We start from the raw sequence: 10,928 nt of genomic DNA, 5'->3' as shown, positions 1-10,928 counted from the left end.
TTTTTTTTTTTTTTTTCAAGGAGGGCGCAGCTCACAGTGGTCTATGTGGTAATGGAACCGGCAACCTTGGTGTTATTAGAACCACGCTCTTAACCAACGGAGCTAACTGGTCACCCCCATATAATTTTTTTAGTGAAAATTTTATCTTTTCCTTAAGCAAGCCCTGTTCATTGTTTCTGTGCATCTGGGTTAACACACCTTTGAAATGCTAGAAGTAATACCCCTCAAAGGCCTAAACATCCTCAAAAGAGCACATAATCTTAACTCTTTTGTAATCCGATACCCATCTTGCCCTCTCCCACCTCCGTGTAATCTTCCTTAGGTTCCCTCCTGATTTTCAAATGCATAAAAGAAACTGCAAAACTATTATCATCTGAAGCATTTGAGATCCTGCTTCCTGACAATTGTCACCAGTTTGGGCTCAAATAAACCCTTATAAAAATTCTCTACAGGTTTGGATGTCTCTTATGTTGACAGACGTTTTTAACAACAGGAGGTGTTGAAGAAATGTCTAAAGTCTATGGTTCTCAGCCCTGGCTGTACATTAGCATCACATGGGGAATTTTGAATAAACACACGCTCATAATCCCTATTTTGCAATTCTGGAATCCAAAAAGCTTAGAACTTTTTCATGACTCAGTTGGCAGCAACACCTGAAGGGATGTGAGGCCATTTACAGCAGTGTCACTGGGCTGGATTACTGCATGACAGGTGGGGCAGGTGTGTTCTAAAATCTGAAACTCCGGATCCCAATGCACATCTGACCTCAAGGATTTCAGGGAAAATCCACCTTTAGAGAGGCTTATTTCATTGGTCTGGCTGTGTGGGGGGCCCATTGGCTCAGTAGCTCTCCCAGATCATCTAAACTGCAGCCCAGTCAAGAACATGGGTCCACCCAACATTTCAGAAACAAGTGACCTTGCTGTGACGAAGCACAGAGCACTGTACCAGCTCTGGGTGACGCCGGGTACCTGTGGAGTGTCAGTCCTCCTGGTGGTATTAGGGCTTGGGGTGGTGTAAGATGCCTCAGTGACATTGACACAGGTGGTGAGCCNCGGGAAGAGTGCAATGATGGTGCCAACTTGGGCCAGTGAAGCAACATCCTCCACAACTAGACTGAAGAACAAAATGACAGCAACTTGTCTGTCCCCCTTCCCCCAATTCCCCGGCACTGTTCCCATCCCCCCAATTCACCAATAAAATACTTAAAAAAAAAAAAAGAAAGAAATGCACAGTAAGTTGAGGTCACATAGCAAATAATCAGGGGAGCCAGATTAAAACCCATGTTTGTTAGACTTCCAAGCCTTGTCCAAGTGCATAGAGAAGGAGGTCTGAGAACTTTCATTACTGCATTTTTTTTTTCAGTAGCTTAAAATTGGAAACAGTATAGATGTCCACCAGCAGGGACCATTCAGTAAAGTCCAGCCAGAAAGTGCTTTGTGCTGGTTACAAGAAACAAGGTCACCCTATACACAGAGACATGGAACCATCTCCAAGACATTTGGTTCAGTAAAAAGAACATCGAAACAAAAGTTCCACAACCCACAGGAAACAAAGCCAAATATTCTGTAAGACCTAAATCTGTGCGAGTGCGTGCGTGTGTGTGTGTGTGTGTGTGTGTGTGTGTGTGTATGTGGTTGAGTGAGAGTGAGTGAGATCTTTGGATACTCATATGATGCAAATGAAGGTGATTTAAACAATAGGATCTATTTATAAGAACCTTTCTTTCTTTAGACTTTATTTTATTGAGTTGTGAAATAATACATGCTCAAAGAAAAAATTCAGAGTGCAGCAATGTGTCATGAAGAAAAAATACCTCACAGAAATCCCTCCCTCTGGAATTAGCTAGGCTATTTTGATATATATAATATCTTTCCAATCCTCTCTCTGTGTGATTGTATGTGTGTGAGTGTATATATGTATATACATATACATATAAACATACATATACAAATATGAGAATTCTGCTGTTATAACAAAATGTCACCCACATTATAGAAACTTAAACGATACAGAAGCTTATTTCTCTGTCACATTAAATCTGGGTCCCAGGTGGATTGGTGGCTCCACAATCATGGTTTCTGACTCCCTCTGTATTCTTCCTGTATTATTCTCAACCTGTGGCTTTTTCCTCGTGGTCTAATACAATTACTCCAGCTCCAGCCATCACACCTGCATTTCTACCAGCAGGAAGGGGTAAATGCCCCTGCCTATTAATTACGCAACCTAGAGGTCGCACACATTATTCTTGGTAACGGTTGTCTGAATATGATCACATGGCCATTCCTAGCCACAAGGAAGCCTGGGAAATGTGGTCTTTACTGTGGGTTACTATGTGCCCAGCTAAAAGTCAGGGGTTCTATGACTATGAAAGAAATTAGACAATGGACTTTATAGCAACTAGCAGTGCTGTTTGTTGCTTATCTTCATTCCCTCAATAATAATATCTTTCTTTACCAAGACGGAAAGTTCTGTATCTTACGTTCTAACCATTGAACCCTGTGAGAGGACACCAGCCTAGGTCTAATTACAAGTTGTAATTGAGCAGCTGTTCTTTCTTAAGGCACACCCAGGAGTCAGCTGCTCAACCAGGAATTTCCAAATGAGAGTCCTGGCAACACTAATATTTACCGTGGCACTCCTGCCAGATTTTACCTTTACAAACGTCATTAAGAGAATCAGAAAAGGTCATCCCATTGCAAAACCAGAATTGTAAGACAAGGTGATAAACCTCTGACAAGTTTCAGCCCCTCTGCTAATCATTTTTAAAGTGATACCATTAGACTGTGCATGTGCCAATCACATCCTGCCTACAGAAGTGCTAATTTCCCTTCCCTTCTTTTCACTTCTAGAGGAGTTTGAGTGTGTGTGTGTGTGTGTGTGTGTGTGTGTGTGTGTGTGTTGGGCGGTGATGGAGTGGAGGCCATGGGAGTTTTCTTCTATTTCTATTTGAAATATTTGCACTTCAAACTAGAAGACAGCGAGCCAGGGGAGGTGCTTTATTTTCACCCGAAGCCAAGGTTCTTTTGACTGGTTCACATGCTTTGAGACTCATGTCTCTGACACAGAAAGATCATGTAATACAGAGCCTAGGCGGCCTGGGTCCAAGTCCTGGTTCTGCCACTCACTGGATGTGTGACCTCAGCCAAGACACTTAACCTCTCTGTGCCTCAGTTTCTTCATCTGCAACATAGGCTTGATAATAAAAGAAATAGAGTTAGGGCTTCTGGGAAAATTAAATCAGTGATGTCTCAGGAAGAGCCCAGGGCATGGGGAGATTCTCAGCAGATACCGCGGGAACGGCCCCATGCCCTGGCATCTGGCCAACCAGGAAGGGTGGTAGTGGGAAGGCTCTTAGAGCCATAAAGTTGATGGTCACCATGGTGGGCAACAGTGAGGATGAACAGGGTAGAGACTTCCTTGTTGCTTGTCCTAGGGCTGACCAACCCCGAGGAAGCGTACTGGTGGAATCCCTACCAATTCTCTTTCAGGTGACTTTGTGGACCTCGCCTCAAAGCAGTCCTGGCCTGACTCTACATATTCAGGGTCCTGGGGCCACCTTCCTTCAGGATAAATCTGGAGGGTGGTACCTCAGTATTTATGCCAACAGCTCATTAAAAAGAACCCTGGATTCAGAGCCAGAGTCTGGGCCCTGGCTTTGCGGCCCATTTTCTGGGGGACTCTGGCTATATCATTTCCCTGTCTGGACCATCGCTAACTCAGTACCCCATTTATAGGGCCTGGGACACACAGGGAGGCTCACATGCTATCTATCTGAAGCATTAGAAGGTGTTAAAAATAAAAAGACCTTACAAAGTGAGAGGGACATGGTTTGATCATCCCCACTGTACAGAGGAGGGGACGGAGGAGTGCTAACTCATGTACATTAACTTAAAGGTGTCAGTGTCATCAAGAGTTCCCAGGGTGATGGGTAAAAGCAAAACCACAGAGAGGGTTGTCAAATGGAGGTGCCTTTTCTAAATACTGAGTCACTCGCCCTCTCACCTGGTCCTTGACAGACTTATAGTAGCGTGGCCAGCTCCATACTCTACACGCTCTTCTGCGTCTACTCTCCGTGTAATTATTCTTGGAGCATCTTCCCGTGTCAGCACAGAGAGTTTCTTACTCATTAGCCACGCCAACATTCTTTCTGGGAGGGAATGTTTGGAAACAACCCAAATGCCTTTGTAAGGGCAAATACAAATTAAAAAAATATTCTCCCTGGTGCCAAAAATGGAGGCATCCCCTATCCCTTTTCTTAGAGCATTTACTTTAGAAAACTTGTAGATGCTTTCTCTGCTCCTTTCAGATGTATATGGTTCTTTAAAAAAGCTGAACTAGCTTCTTGTGAGTTTTACCACCCAGGAATGTTTTTCTCAGGAACCTGGAAGCCATCTCTTCATAATGTAAATACTATCAAGTAAGCCAGCACCCCTATTACCCAGTTTCTGTGGGAGGGTGGAGCCTAATTTCAGTGCTGGGCTCCAAGTTGCAAAACAACCTCCTCTCATAAAGATATGAGTTTCTTTTCCTGTGGGTAAGGACAATTAGTTAACACAGGTAGCCACCCCAATGATAAACTATGTGACAGATGGTGCTCTCTGGTCCTCCTACTTGAGGACTAGCTACCGTTCGAGAANGCGCGCGCGCGCGCAAGGAGCCAGGGAATGGGAAGGGGGATGGGAAGTGATCAAAGAGGACCTGAACCTTAACTGAAAGGTTTCAATTTTCTAGGAATCTATAACACCGTTGGTTGTGTAACCTAAAATTAAAAATTACTTTAAAAAAGAAAAACGAAGAAAAAAGAAATTAAAAAAAAACAACAACATCAAATGCCATCTCGTGTTGCATCAATAGAGGTCTTACACGCAACCAAAAGGAGTTGACAGCCCCTCTGTTCTGCTCAGAACACATCTGAGACCTCCTTTCCTCTCCTCGGTTCTGTCTCGCGTAATGAACAATGACAGTTTAAGGCATGCCAAGAGTTGAAGGTGGCGGGAATCATGGTGCCGTCTGACTTGGGTGCTGATGGGGGGAGCATGCCCTTTACCCAAGCTGGAAGAACTGGGCTGGGAGGGGAGCAGCTTTCAGGTGTGTATGTGGCAAATGGATCCTTGTACACAGACCTCTGCTGGGTGCTCTAGGGCAGGATTCCAGGAGTGAAGGATGGTGGAGATTCTAGTTCAGAAGGAGTAGAGATTTCACATTCGGCTAAGTATGGGTGGTATGGGCTAACTTGGGGATTTGGAGAATGCCTGGACTGGAGTATATGCAGGCTCAGGCATTATGATGCTTTCTGAGAACGTAGGAAGGCAGTGTGGATAGACTCCCAGCATCCTATGGGAGGGTGTGGAGATTTCTCTAAGAGGCTCATTCAGCCCTGGAAAACAATAGCTGGGAGGCCAGAAGGGGCGGCCGTTGAGATGGAGATCGGACCTCAACCCTAGGTGGGCCTCACATCTTCATCTGTAAAATGGATGGAGGGTGAAGTGTGATCCCTGATTTTATCCAGCTGGACATCTTCGTTCCTTATGGTCCTCAACGTGGGTATTTGCGGTCCCAATAATTAGCCACCAGAGGTCGTCTTCTGACAGGCTTGAAAAAGAGAAAAAAAACCACAACAGAAAACAACCAGTCTGGTCTGAAGAGGGAACCTGAGACTGGGGTTCTCTTTCTTCCTTTATTTGCTCCTCCTCTTTCAGTAACTAGTGATTGAGATCAACCCTGTCCCGTGCACTGGGGATACAGCAAGTGCTGTCTTTAAAATCGAGGTGTTATATTCCCTCCTGACTCCTTTTTTTTCCTCCCACACCCCACCTTTGATCCCTTAGCAGATCCAGAATCGGGCCCGTCTGTGCCTCTCCACTGCCACCACGTCAGTCCAGCCTCCTCCATGTCCTGCCTGGACTAGTGCAGTCGTCTGTTCACTGGCCATCTTACTACTGCCCTTTCTCCCCTTCACCCCATTCTCAGCCAAAGGAAAGCTGCTGTCACGTAAGTCAGAGCCTGTCCTGCTTCTGCTTAGAGCCCTCCCAACCCTGCTCAGTCCCTCCTCATGGGGGCTGCCATTATACCTGACTGCCTCTCCCCCTCTCCACTCCTTCACTCTCCACTCCCCACACCGGCCCTCTTGCTGCTTTCTCAGAGGCAAATTCGATCCCTGCCTCCAGGCCTTTGCACTTGCGATTCCCTCTACCTGGGGCTCTCTTTCCCCAGGTAGTCCCATGGCCCTGCCTGCTCTTTATTCAGGCCTTTGCTCAATATTATCCCTCAGGGGCGACCCCCTTAGTAAAATAGCCTCACCGCTGTCACTCTCGACCTCCTCATGTCGCTCCAGTTCTCCTCTCTGTGCCCCTGATGGTGTGTTAGACATTCACTTTCGTATCTTATTTGGTGTCTGTCTCCCACCAGTGTCAGCTCAACAAGGATGGGGACTGTGTCTGTTTTGTTCATGGCTGAGACCCTGATGTCTAGCTTGTGCTTGGCACACAGAAGGAGCTCAGGAAATATTTGTTGACTGACTGAATGGAAGAGGAGAGCTGGAGGAGGGGCAATTGACTGGACTTGAGGGTGAGGGAGAGGGGTGAGCTACAGTGACTTCAAGGTTCCTGTTTGAGCAATGGATGGAGGGGGCACCACTCCTGGAGCTGGGGAGACTGGGACTGATGGAGGTGACATGACTAAGGAGGGGAGAGTCCTCTCCTGCTGGGGCGGGAGCTCACAATGCACTGATTCTCTTACCTCAGAGACCTCAGACTCCTGGGGTCCTGTCCCCTACCCTCTGCCTATGACCTTGACTTGTTGGGGGCCAGAGGCCAGCTACTGACCCTTTCCATGCCCTGGGCCTTCTCATCACCTCTTCCTTCTGCGGGATTGTGTGTCCTTGGTCCTTAGGAAGAGCACAGGTCCTGGAAACAGGGAATGGGTCAGGCCTGGGCCTCAGTTTTCCTGTCTAGCCAATGAGGTAGACAGTGAGAGGACAGATGCCTGGGCCTAGGTCCAAAAGGTGGAATGGGCTGACGAGAAGGGGCTCTGTCCTTCTGCCTTCTCCCCACTCCAGACACTGGCAGAATGGCCAGGCCTCTCAGGGCTCGGGGACAGTTAAGCTGTATCCTTGCCTGGCCCCAAACCTGAGAGCAGATGGATGGGGGAAGTGGGATAGTCAGAGGCAAGGCCCAGGGAGCTGCTCAGAGCACCACCTGCCAGCAGTGAGGAGAAGGACCAGGGTGTCCCAGGGGAAGGGGCCTCAGACAGGGAAGGGATACAGGGAAGGGATGCAGGGCCCACGAGTCTCTCACATGCAGGACTGGTTTTCTGGAAAGTTCTTCTTATTTTGCCCAGTCTTCTTCTCCTTCTTCTTCCTCCTCCTCCTCCTCCTCCTCCTCCTTCTTTTAAAGATTTTATTGGGGAATTGGGGGAGGGGAACAGTGTTGGGGAGTTGAGGGAGGGGAACAGCCAAGTTGTTGTCCTTCAATCTTAGTTGTGGAGGGCGCAGCTAGCTCAGCTCCAAGTTCAGTTGCGTCACTCAGTTCAAGGTGCTGTGTTCAATTATTGTGGGTGGGCGTAGCCACTACTTCATGCGGGAGTTGAACCAGCAGCCTCTTTGTTAAGAGTGTGCGTTCTATCCCCTGAGCCACCCAGGCAGCAGCTCAGCTTAAGTTGCAGGTGGGCGTAGCCCACAATCTTGAACAGGCAGCCTTGTTGTTAGGAGCACGTGCTCTCCCCAGCTGAGCCATCCTGTTGGCAGCTCAGCTCGGGCGCAGCTCACTGGCCCATGTGGGAATTGAACCGGTGACCCTGTTGCTCAGAGCTCACACTCTTTTTTTTTTTTTAAAGATTTTTATTGGGGAATTGGGGGGATGGGAACAGTGCTGGGGAATTGGGGGAAGGGGAACAGACAAGTTGCTGTCGTTTTGTTCTTCAATCTAGTTGTGGAGGATGTTGCTTCACTGGCCCAAGTTGGCACCATCATTGCACTCTTCTCTGGCGAGGCAGATCAGTCGCCGGCTTCTGGACGGCCGCTCACTGCGGCTGCTGGCCGCTCACGCTGGCTGCTGGCCACACACGGTAGCCCATGGCAATCCACTGCCACAGGGACTGCAGCCCACGCCGTCGCCGGCGACTCATGGCAGCCCAGAGCTCGCACTCTTGAACAAGCTCTTAACCAACTGAGCCACTTGGCTGGCCCTTGCCCAGTCTTCTTCCATTCTCATTTCATGGTCATAATTTTGGCCAAACCCAGCGTCTGCCATAATGATTGTTTCTTATTTTTTTTTTAAACCAACTGGCTTAGATTGAATTAGAATAATTTTAGATATGCAGAAAAATAGAAAATAATATTATGAACTACATATCCAACACCCAGATTTAACATTAACATTTTTCACATTTGCTTCATCTATTTCTTTATGAGGTATTTTAATGTGAATTTTATATATTAATTTTTGCCCCCTCATTCCATTTTAACATATGTGCCTTTTGGCCATTTGTATGTCTTCTTTGGAGTAATGTTTATTCAAGAATTGTTTGTTTTTTTGCTCTTGAGTTGTATGAGTTCCTAATATATTTTGGATATCGATTCCTTATTAAATATATGATTTGCAAATATTTTCTCCCATTCCTTAGGTGACCTTTTCAGTTTGTCGATTGTTTCTTTTTGCTGTTCGATACAGTCCTACTTGTTGATCTTTGCTTTTGCTGTTTTTGCTTTTGGTGTCATATCTAAAAAAACCATTGCCAAGGCTGATGTCTTGGGGCTTTTCCCCTATGTTTTCTTCTAGCAGTTGTACGGTTTCACGCCTTGTGTTTGTTTAGGTCTTTAATCCATTTCCTGTTAATTTTTGTGAGGGGTATAGGATAGGGGTCCGGTTTTGTTCTTTGCATGTGGTTATTCGGTGTCCCCGACACGATTTATTTTACTTTATTAATTAAATGTATCGAGGTAACATTGATTAATAACATATATAAATTTTAGGTGTGCAACTTTATAATTTGATGTCTGTATGCGCTATTGCACCAACATCATTTGTTGAAGAGACTATCCCTTCCCCATTGAGTGTTCTTGGCTCTCTTGCCAAGTACCGTGTTTCCCCATGTGTAAGACGCACCCTTTTTCGAAAAATTTGGGGTCTAAAAACTGGGTGCGTCTTGTACAGTGGTTGTAGATTTTTTTACTTGCGTTTCCCGCAAGTGATGAGAAGTTGTATGAATTTTATGATGAATAAAACTTGAGTTCAATAACTTTATGTAACACAATTTTTTTCAAATTTCGGGCACCAAAATTAAGGTGCATCTTACACATGGGAACATCTTATACATGGGGAAATACGGTATTAGTTGACCACATATTCATGGGTTTATTTCTAGTCTTTCGATTCTGTTCCATTGGTCTATGTGTGTTTTTATGTGAGCACCATACTGGTTTTGTTTGCTTGTTTGTTTTGGTTTTTTTAAAGATTTTATTGGGCAATTGGGGAGGGGAACAGCCAAGTTGTTGTCCTTCAATCTTAGTTGTGGAGGGCGCAGCCCACCATCCCATGAGGGAGTCGAACCGGCAACCTTGTTGTTAAGAGCACGCGCTCTCACCAGCTGAGCCATTCGGCCGCCTTTTGGCAGCTCAGCGGCAGCTCAGCTCGGGCACAGCTCACTAGCCCACGTGGGAATCCAGCCGGTGACCCTGTTGTTCAGAGCTCAAGCTCTTAAAAATAAAACTGGGCCACTTGGCTGGCCGCACCATACTATTTTAATTACTATAGCTTTGTGATACTGACTTACATTTTAACATTTCTGCCTGAGCTGGGGGTGGATGGATAGGGAGAGAGAGGGCAGGAGTGGCCCAGGGTCTGATGCAGTGTCCAGGCAGAGATGGGTCAGGTGAGGCCATTTCATGACCCTGTCCTAGTGCAAGTGGTCTGAGGGTCTGGGCTTGGGATGCGGGCCTGGGGCTTCCGATGTCATGGGTGTCTGGACCTGAGGGATGGGCCCCAGCAAGAGAGAAAGAGAGGCGGGGCTCCTGTAGCAGCAAGGCTCATTTGCACCTGATTTGCATGTGGAGTGGAGGGGTCAAGTTGAAAGCTGAAAGGCCTGCTCGAGCTCCTTGGGTGGACGGTCTTGGGTGTTAAGTTTCCACAAAGATTTTGTGTCTAGACTGTGACCTTTCAGTTCAGGAGGGGCCCTACTTTCCCCCACCCTTCTTCTGCCTGCCCTGCCATCTGGGGTTGGAACCCTAGGAGGACAAAGGCCCCTCACTCTCAGAACTCTCTTTCTCTGCAAAATCCCATCTGTCAGGCCCAGCCTCTGACCTTGGACAGCCCAGGCAGTGCAGGCCCCAGATGGGGGTGGGGAGAGCCCCCAACCCTCAGGGAGACCCAAGCCTCTCCTCCCAGCTTCCACCATCTGCTCAGGAAGCACTGGTGTCTTCCTTCTACCACCTGCTCGATGTGATCCCGGCCAGTCACCACTCCTTTCTGGGCCTTGGTTTCCCCATGTGTCACAATGCAGAGGTGGGATTGGGTGGCTTTTTAAAAGGTGAGCCACTTGTGTCCCACTTAGATAATTGCTGCCGCATCCACGATCCACCTGCTCCATTAGTGACTTACAGTTTTTTAAGTGGACTTACTCTCCTTTACTTAAACAGACTTAATTTAAAAAAAAAATTCATACTATAGCTCCAAGTAGAATTCCGTGATCATTTGCCATAATTAGAAAAACATGGGAAAAAATAATGGAATGGGAGTAAAACAATGGTATTAAATTCTAGTCTAGCTTCAAGCGAAAGAAGTCGGGCACATTTATATGATGTTCTAGAAAAGGCAGGGGTGGCCAGAGCGAGGAGGAGGAAATTGGCTGTAAAATGACATGAGGGACGTCTTTCAGGTGATGGATACTATTTATTGATTGTGGTGGTGATTTCAGACTGTATACATTTG

The 10,928-nt window shown here is 46.7% G+C and overlaps 1 protein-coding gene across 1 annotated transcript in view; it reads right to left on the bottom strand.

Moving 5' to 3' along the window:
- Positions 1-1,011, bottom strand: part of LOC109384434 (solute carrier family 52, riboflavin transporter, member 3-like) — a 22,248-nt gene extending 21,237 nt beyond the window's left edge. Inside the window, exon 1 of the mRNA XM_019645781.1 lies at positions 949-1,011. The gene's annotated coding sequence lies outside the window, so the exon portion shown is untranslated. The remainder of the gene's footprint in view (positions 1-948) is intronic.
- Positions 1,012-10,928: the final 9,917 nt, after the last annotated feature.

The sequence above is a fragment of the Hipposideros armiger genome, unplaced genomic scaffold (genome assembly GCF_001890085.2).
Source record: "Hipposideros armiger isolate ML-2016 unplaced genomic scaffold, ASM189008v1 scaffold_94, whole genome shotgun sequence".
Taxonomy (NCBI): Eukaryota; Metazoa; Chordata; class Mammalia; order Chiroptera; family Hipposideridae; genus Hipposideros; species Hipposideros armiger.
The sequence above is the reverse complement of the archived record's forward strand: the minus strand, read 5'-3'. Positions and strand labels throughout refer to the sequence as shown.